The 8,453-nt window shown below is 46.7% G+C and overlaps 1 protein-coding gene across 1 annotated transcript in view; it reads left to right on the top strand.

The window, feature by feature from the left end:
* The first annotated feature begins 557 nt into the window (after window positions 1-557).
* Window positions 558-8,453, top strand: part of HIVEP3 (HIVEP zinc finger 3) — a 424,903-nt gene continuing 417,007 nt past the window's right edge. Inside the window, exon 1 of the mRNA XM_036025860.1 lies at window positions 558-722. The gene's annotated coding sequence lies outside the window, so the exon portion shown is untranslated. The remainder of the gene's footprint in view (window positions 723-8,453) is intronic.

Here is an 8,453-nt window from a genome sequence, read left to right as displayed (position 1 = left end):
CTAACGTCCTCACTTCGTTTCACAAATACTAGACTCTTCGTACATGCACCACACTTGGTGACCAGGGGGCGAATCCAGTGCGTGGATAAAGCACCCTTAGACCCTTTGTGGATGCATCCTTTAGGTTTTCTGTTGCAGTTCATAGTTTCGGGATCTCTTCTGTGTAGAGCCTGTCACATTCCGGTTTTCTTTTCTCCCGTAGATTGGTTCGCAGGTGAATAAGAACAATTTACCATGGAGCGTGAGTCTAATACCAGGTTCCTTAGGTCATTCCAGGCTCCCAGCCGTCCAGGTTAAACGAGGAGGACAGATACCAGCGGTCCAACACCGCGAACACCAGCAGTCAGCTTTTTACGTTCCCTTTGGCATCCACCGCGCACGCGCTGATCCTCTGCCAGACTGTGGGCGAGGCGTGGGCGGGGCGTGTGTCTCCAGGGCCAATCGGAAGCGAGCGCCCCCGCCCTCCAGGTCGGTGGACCCAGCTTGACCCCGGCGGTGGGCGGAGGAGGCGGGGCCAGTCGCGCGGCAGCGGAGGGGGCGGGGCCCGAGGCCTGGAGGCGGAGCCTAGGGCTGTCAGTCCCGCGCCAGCCGCTGCCGCTACCGCTGCCGCCGCCGCCACGGTTCTTTGCCTTCTGTGGCCCCAGTGGCTGCCAGCGCTGCCGTTCGCTGCTCGCCGCCCTGGCATCCCAAGCCGCCTCCCATCACGCTGGCCCGGGGCTCAGGTAAGGCTGGCCGCGCTGCCGAGACCTCGCGTCCTCCTCGGCATCGTTCAGTCGCGCGGGCGCCCCCTCCGGGCTGTGTCAGCCCTAATGCTCCCCTGGCCGCCCGGGGGCGGTCCCGGGGGGGCGGGACAACTGTCTTCCCATTTCCCCCCGCCCCCCTTTCCAAGCACCACGCCTGTCTCCGGGGTCCCGGGGCCAAGCCTCCTCATTCCCGCGTGGTTATGGTCCAAGCTCTCCCCTCACCCCTCCCGCGCCGATTACACAATCCCTGGGTCTGGAGGCGGGGGTCCCCTTTCGAGCCTCGGTCCCACACCTGTTCTCGCAACGAGCTCCCAGGCAGAGGGCAGAGGTCCTGCGCGACAGCGGGGCCGGGGAAAGTTTCACTTGTGATCTGGGTTTGTTGACATCCAGAGATGCGGGGAGATGGAGGCTGAGCAGCGAGGATGCGCCTACATGAGTAGCGTTCTCTTTGCCCCGGGGTGGCCCTGGTCCAGGTTTGCTTTCCAGAAGTCCTGCCGAGAGCCCTGCTCTGGGCCCGGAGGTTGCTGCAGGGCACACCGGGTCTCGCCGCCGCTCCGCTAGGGAGCCGTGGCCCCTGGATTGCTGCAATCTGGGGACAGCTCTTCGCTCTTCCTCCTTTCCTAATTTAGCATTGACATTTAGACCAGGTAGGCGAATTTACTTAGCATTTCCCTGACACTTTATATTTGTGAGGTGCTTTGCCATCCCTGATTAGTTAATTAACAAGGTGAGAAAGCAAAATAGACCCCGAAACACATGGCTAATGCCTTTAGCAACTTTAAGGATGCTTCTGGCCAAGGTGCTGCTGGGAGAGCTATTCAGTGTCTTCTTGTTGCCTGAGCAGGCTTTGGCCATGACAAGGTCTTCTCTGCCTCTCTGCTTATGCTGTTTATTGAGGGTTGCCAGTTTATGGTGGGTTATTTTGGTTTTCTTCACTTAAGCGAAGGGGTGGATTAAAAGTGTTTCTGCTGAAGCAATCAAGGAAAAAAACCCCTGAGATTCAAATAACTTTGGATACTTGTATGCTTTACCAGGTTACCCCTCCTGTGCAGAAAATCTTGACTCTTTCTGTTCTTTCTCCATCGTCCCGATAGTACTATCCAACTGGGTAGGAATTACTGGTTTCTCATTTAGTCCATAGACCTCTTGCTACCTGCAGTTTATAGACCTGCCTAGGGACATCCTCTAAGAGTGAGCTTAATTAGCACTTTTATCTGCCCATTAAGCAATACAGCTTGAACTCTCTTGTAATCAGGCTCTGTTGCAGTGTTGAACCTTTAATAATATCTAATTCATTTTAATAGTGTTTCTATAATAATCTTTCTATTAGTATGCCAGTTCTGCAACACCAGTACTTTTAGTAAGAAGCAGCAATTTACTAGAAATATTATCATGGTAAAAGCAATTCTCCAACAGATTTGCAGCTCACTTTACTTAGATAATTACTACTAGAGGCTGTTAGGGTTTTTTATTCTTTGGTGCAGTAGGTGTTACAATGCTTTTGATCTATGAGGTCATTATGAGGTCATTCCTCCCTGGGAGTTATGGTTCTAGTCACTATGTCACTTAAATATTTTTGGACTAATATTGTAAGAAATTTTCCCCCATGCTGATTTCTTTTTGGACAGGGTTTAGAGCTAACAAGATTTAGTTTGGTTTGCCAGCCTAAGTTTTAAGAAGGATTGTATTTGGGGGTATATATTAGAGCTATGATGGTGATATTTTTAGCACATGTACCAGACACTATTTTTGATATTTTACATATACTAATTTTCCTGACAATGCTTGAAGGAAGGTTGTTATAACTACCCCATGTTTCAGATGATGAAACTGAGGCCCAGTTGCTTGAGCCAGGGGTCACAGTTAAGTAAAGGACAGCCAGACTCTAGCTAAGGCAGCCCAAGTTGAGTCCAAGTCCCTAATGACTGTGCTGTCCTGCCTCTGTAGATGATTTTTTCAACAGGTATTTTATTTCTACCTGCTGCCAGTACGGCATTGCATTCAACACTGTGAGGAGGAGGAGAGTGCTTTACAGTGTAATAACAAACACTGGGTTAGGAGCTTTTGTTCTGGTCTAAACTCTGCCACCAGCTAATCTGTGGTTTTGAGCAAGATACCTGATCTCCCTACCTTCCATTTCCTGGTTGGTGGAATAACAGCAATCTAAGCAGGTTAACCAACTAGCCTTTACCTCCTGGGGAGCTAGAGAGATGAGTCAGTGCATGTAAGAATTAATTGTCCTCCTCCCTAAGGCACAGGATAAGATCAAGTGTCAAATGAGTGGGGTGTGTGCACACACAGCCTTGCACATGTGCCATGGAGAAGGACCAGAAGCCATTCACCCTATACTGCCAGTCATATCTTTGGGAGTGCAGTGGTTGAGAGATATCATCTTAAACACTTCAGTATTATTTTATTCTGTTGCCACCAGCATTGTTCCTTTTATAATTAAAAAAAAAAGACAACCCAAGAAGAAGTCATCCTATAAAAGTGGGGTAACCACGTGCAGGACTATGTGAGGAGCATTTGTGAGGGACCATTTGGCATCACTTTGCAGAAGGCTAGGGGTCAGAGGAGGGCAGGATCTGAATGGCAGACCCAGGAGTTCCAAGAATCATGCAAAGTTAAGGTTGAAAGGAAATTTTAAGGTCACAGGATTCAGTACCCTCCTCCTCTTTTCTCCCTCTACCATCTTTCCAGTAAGTAAATCCCCTGTGTGTGCACCCATCCCAGTCAGCACTCATCCCACTCTTGCTGGGACACCTTCTGGACCAAATGTTTGGTGGGTGTGCTTCCCATATCTGTGTACCAAAGAAGCTGGGGTTGTACCTGGCGATAGGGAATGGGAGACTGCAAAAGGATTCTGAGCCCTTTAGACCTGTGCTCTTCAAAGATCACCATCGATGTGAAACCTGGATTAAGGGGGAATCACTGAACCAGGGAGACCAGTTAGGAGCCCCTGGCCAGAATCTAGTATTGAGGCGATCCAGACTGAGACAGGTGGTGGCATGGGATTGTGGAGGAAAGAATGGACCCAAAGGATAGACTCTCCTGGACCCCTGTCTGCAAGCATCAGAGAGGAGGGGCGAATCAGCATCTCCCTGGGGTGAGAGGGGTGTTGGGAGCACCACTGAGTGGAGCTGAGGGTCTGATGGGGTGGGAGGAGAGTCAGTTATGTACGTATTATCTCCCAGAGTTGATAATAGACTGTGGCTAATGTAAGACCTCTGCAGGCCAGAAGACAAAATTTGTGTCTTTTCAAGAAGGGAATGAAGCATTTAAATATAGTAGGAAATTCCCTTTGCCTTATGAAGAAATATAAGAGTATTTTCCCTGGGGTGTTACAACCTCTTATACCAGCTCCTTTAGCCTGCATTAAGCTTCTTCATCACATTGGGAATCTGGTGTTATTTGAAATTGTACCAGGAGGACACCTTGGCAGTGCTTTTTTTCTGATTTTGTTGGGAAATCTTCTGGGAGATTCTATTTCCTGGCGACACCTGTTATATAAGTGCTGGAGGGCTGGCACCCTTCATGGGGAGTGCTCAGAAAGTCTTTAGAAGTTTTTCCTTCCAATGCAGATTATGTGGCTCTTCAAAGAGGGCCTGGGTTGAAATGATTACCCCACTGACAGGAAAACAGGATAATTTGAAGGAAACAAGACTTACCCAGGAAACCACAAAGGCAGAAAAAAAGTTGCAAGTGTAGTTAAGTTCATTTTTCTCTTATTTTTTGTGTTTCTAACTTAGGATGCAACATCTCTTAATATTCATATTTATAAATTCATAAATTGAAATATATTATCTAATAGCATATAGGGAAATAAACTGTATAATCTCAGGGTTTATTTTTTTGCCAGGACAATATTGATCTTGATTTTTCGATATCTTATAGGCCAGTGCTTCTGAAACAGGAAACTTTCCCTCCTAGGGAACGTTTGGCAGTGTTTGGAAACATTGTGGGTTTTCACAGCTTCCGGGAGGTGGGGGGGGGGGGGGGGGTATGTACCACTGGCATCTAGTTGCATAGAGACTAGGGGTGATTCTGAACATCCCACAATGCACAGGGCAGCTCCTGCACCAAGGAGCTGTTCAGCCCAAAGTTAGTAGTGTTGAGGCTGAAAACTTCACTTTAGATGATAAAACAATTTGTTATTAGGAGCAAAGTGAAGTTTAAGGGAAGAGGAAGAAGAAGGAAATCTAAAGTATTTTTTGATGCCTTGAAAGAGAGAACAGCATCCTCACTTATGACACCCAGGAGGAAGACCCCACAAGCTGCCGAGTGTGGCTGCCACCCAGGAGCTATTTCAATAACTGGATTGCTCAACACAGTCGTTTGGAACAGGAAGTTGAGGTCCTTGCAGTGGGACGAGGCTTAGGGTAGTTTGTGGAAGCAGAAGGGTTTGTAGGCCAAGAAGGGAAGTTTGGTCCTGCCAGAATAATTTTGCAAAGTTCTAGGGAATTTTTCAAAGGTGATTTTGTCGGGGACACTGAGTGTCATGCTTAGAGTATCTGTTCTGGGAGTGCACGAACCTTCTAGGCTGTTGATCAGAGCATTTCCCAGATCTGACCATTTCTGTGTCCATGCACAGAGTGGAGAGTGAAGAACACTTGGTTTTATATTTAGGTTGTATCTGTGTCCTCCCCAATCCTTCTTCAAAAGCTTTCCTATTATGGAAAAATTTAAGCATATACAAAAATCAAGAAGAGTTTAACGAACCTTTATTTAGCCAACGCCCAGCTTCAATGATTGTCAGCTCCTGGCTGATCTCGTTCTGTATCCTGCTCATCTTAGGCTCCCTCCTCTCTTTTTAAACCTAGAAATTAGCTTAAATAATTACCGATTGCCTGCCAACTATGAGAGGCTTGGCAGTGAAGGAGATACGGGATTTTCTCATGCTTGGGTCTCCCTGGAGGAAAACTGGTGACGGGCCTGGATGATCATAACAGCCACAAGGGCTTGAGACATAAGAACAGGCCCCGGGGAAACCTGGGACTGGGGGCTCCACCGTTTTTCTTGGTGGGAAAGTGCAGGGGATCAGAGACAAGTTTCTTTTTCTTTATTTTCTTCTTATTCTTCTTTTTTTTAAAGCTTCACAGGTAAAAAAGCCTACTTAGAGTTGTCTGCTGGTAGAAATGTGTTTTGGGGCTCTGCAGTGCAGGGTCCTCTCAGTTCCAGGAGGGAACATTGTTCGTGAGTTTCCTTTGACCATGACCCCTTTCCTGTTTCAAGACCCTCCAGGCGTGTGCTGTGTGGTAAGAAGCCAAGTGCTCTGTGTGGCCTCCTGGTGCAGGTCTGGTGGGTCTTCACTGACTGCCTCCTCCCTGGAAAGGACAGGGCAGCGGAGGGGTGAGAGAGAGAGGCATTGCTGCCAGTGCTTGTGGATTCTCTTTCCCAGCAGTTGCTCCTTCTGTTAGAGGAGGTAGGGCCGTCCTGTTGTCGCCACTGGCAGCCCACACCAGACAGAGATGGCAATGCAGTCTACTCTTCACAAAGAGGGTTTTCTTTTCCCACCTGTGTCCCTTGAGCCCCAGGACTAATTTATTTTTAGGCCATTGGAGAATTGGGATGCATTTTCTTGACTCAGTGTTGTGTTGTAATATGCATACAAAAACTGGCTTCAAAAGTTGAGAGATTTCTTGAAAAATCAGATTATTGATGTCTATGAATATTAATTAGTGCTGATTTCTACAAACGTAGACGTTCTGGACTAAGCTCACAAGCAATTGCATTCGTGTGAAGACCTGGGCTCCTGAACGGCTGTACTTCCCATCTGTATTTTATTTACTAAATGCATTTTTGCCTCCTCCTTATTCCACAGGGAGCTTTAGGTGGCATTAGCTTGCTATGAACATTTTGTATCACACTCGTAGATTTTCAGGTATCACGCCTGTCAGTGGGGGAAGGCAGCTCCTCATCTGTTCATTGTAGCCATCTACTCTGTGCCTGTACCAGACACTTCATTTACATTAACTCTATTCCCTAGAACCCTTCTAGGTAGGAATGTGTCCAGCAAGTACTTCAAGAGGTTCTTGGAAGCTGCGACTTCATGAGAAACAATGTATAATGAAACCAGTTTTATCATAGGCTAATTGATATAAACGAGTTAAGTTTGTACAGCATATTTGTGGTCACAAAAATATCACCAGGCTTCTAAATAAAGACCCCTAACACTTCTAATATTACACATTGAAATAAATGTGAGCTATACATATACTTAAGAAAGATTAATAAAAACCAGTAAGATGTTGATTTTCCAACCTGCTTATTCCAGGCCAAGGTCATGTGTGGCAGAGCCTATCCTGACATTTCATGGTGCAAGGTGGAACCCTACCCTGGAGAGGATATCCTTCCATCTCAGGGTATGCTCACACCTACACTCATACTCACTCAGATTGGGAGAAGGTAGACGTGTCAGTTCACCTCATGAGCACATCTTTAGGACGTGGGAGGAAACCCAAGCACCGGGAGAAAACCCGCCCAGACATGAGGAGGATGCGCCAACTCCACACACAGACAGTGGCCCCGGCTGGGAATTGATTTTTCCCTTCATCAGCATTATAGCAAAACAACGTTGAATGAAGCAATGTTATTTAAGAACCTGCTGTATTCCCATTTTGCAGATGAGGACACTGAGGTTTAGGGAGATTAAGGAATGCTAGGAGGTACCATTGGTTTTTACCCCAGATTTGTTTGATTACAAAGTCCAAGGCTTTCCACTAAGACTTGTCTCACATGGTCAAAAGTTGGTGGGAGTTTGTACTGGGACTGGTAGAGCAGATGGGGGCAGGTGCCGTGAAAGGGGACTGGGAGCTCTGGTTACTCCAGCTAATGAAATCTTCACATTGAACCCCCTGGGAAACATTGCTTCGGAGTGTGATAAATTACCTGTGTCCTATTTTTGAGCTGACTGTGTGAAACAGAATTGCACACTGGTAGCTCTGAGCCAGATTTGGTCAGCAGATGTGTTATATTTGATCTGTGCGGTATTCTGTTTTTTAAAAAAATTGTATGAGTTGTCATCATTTTATTGTTTAACTTTCTAATTTTGCTATTTTTTAAAATATATAATGTTTACTATATTTTGCCCATTACCATTTAATTTCCTTATACCCTGTCCCCCAGCAGTCACTGCCCTGTTGTCCATGAGTTGTCATCATTTTAAAAGTGGGAGATTTCACACTAAAATTTCCAAATTTTCAAATTTCTTGGCTCCTCTTCAACCATCAGAAGATTGTGCAGCATTGGGCCCACGTTCTTGCTTGGCAGTCCTTGGTGAGTGGCTAAAATACAGGAGAGTCTCCCTTGTTTTCTGTCTTTACCTCTCTGCACCCTTCATGCATTCAGATGACTTGCCAGGACTCTGAAGGCATTTGAGTGAGAGGTACCTTCACAGGAGTTATGCATATTCTCTCTGCCAATGTCAGAGATGGATTCGTGAAGGCTTGTTCTGTATTTAAGTCAAAGCTCTCCAGTATTTTTTCCTTTGTAGAGAGACTGGAGACTGTACTTGGCATGTGAAAAGACACATCCATGTTACCCACTTCTAGCCCCAAGAAATGGCCATTTGGACTTTGGTTGGGTTCTTGGACTGAGGCAGAATAATCTGATGCTTGGGAGTTGGACACCAAATCAGTGAGTTGAGGAGTCTCAGGCAGGAAGGACTGTAGACTCAGGCTGACGGTGATGGTGGAAAGAAGCTGCACAGCA

Source organism: Phyllostomus discolor, chromosome 5, assembly GCF_004126475.2.
Source record: "Phyllostomus discolor isolate MPI-MPIP mPhyDis1 chromosome 5, mPhyDis1.pri.v3, whole genome shotgun sequence".
Taxonomy (NCBI): domain Eukaryota; kingdom Metazoa; phylum Chordata; class Mammalia; order Chiroptera; family Phyllostomidae; genus Phyllostomus; species Phyllostomus discolor.
The sequence above is the reverse complement of the archived record's forward strand: the minus strand, read 5'-3'. Positions and strand labels throughout refer to the sequence as shown.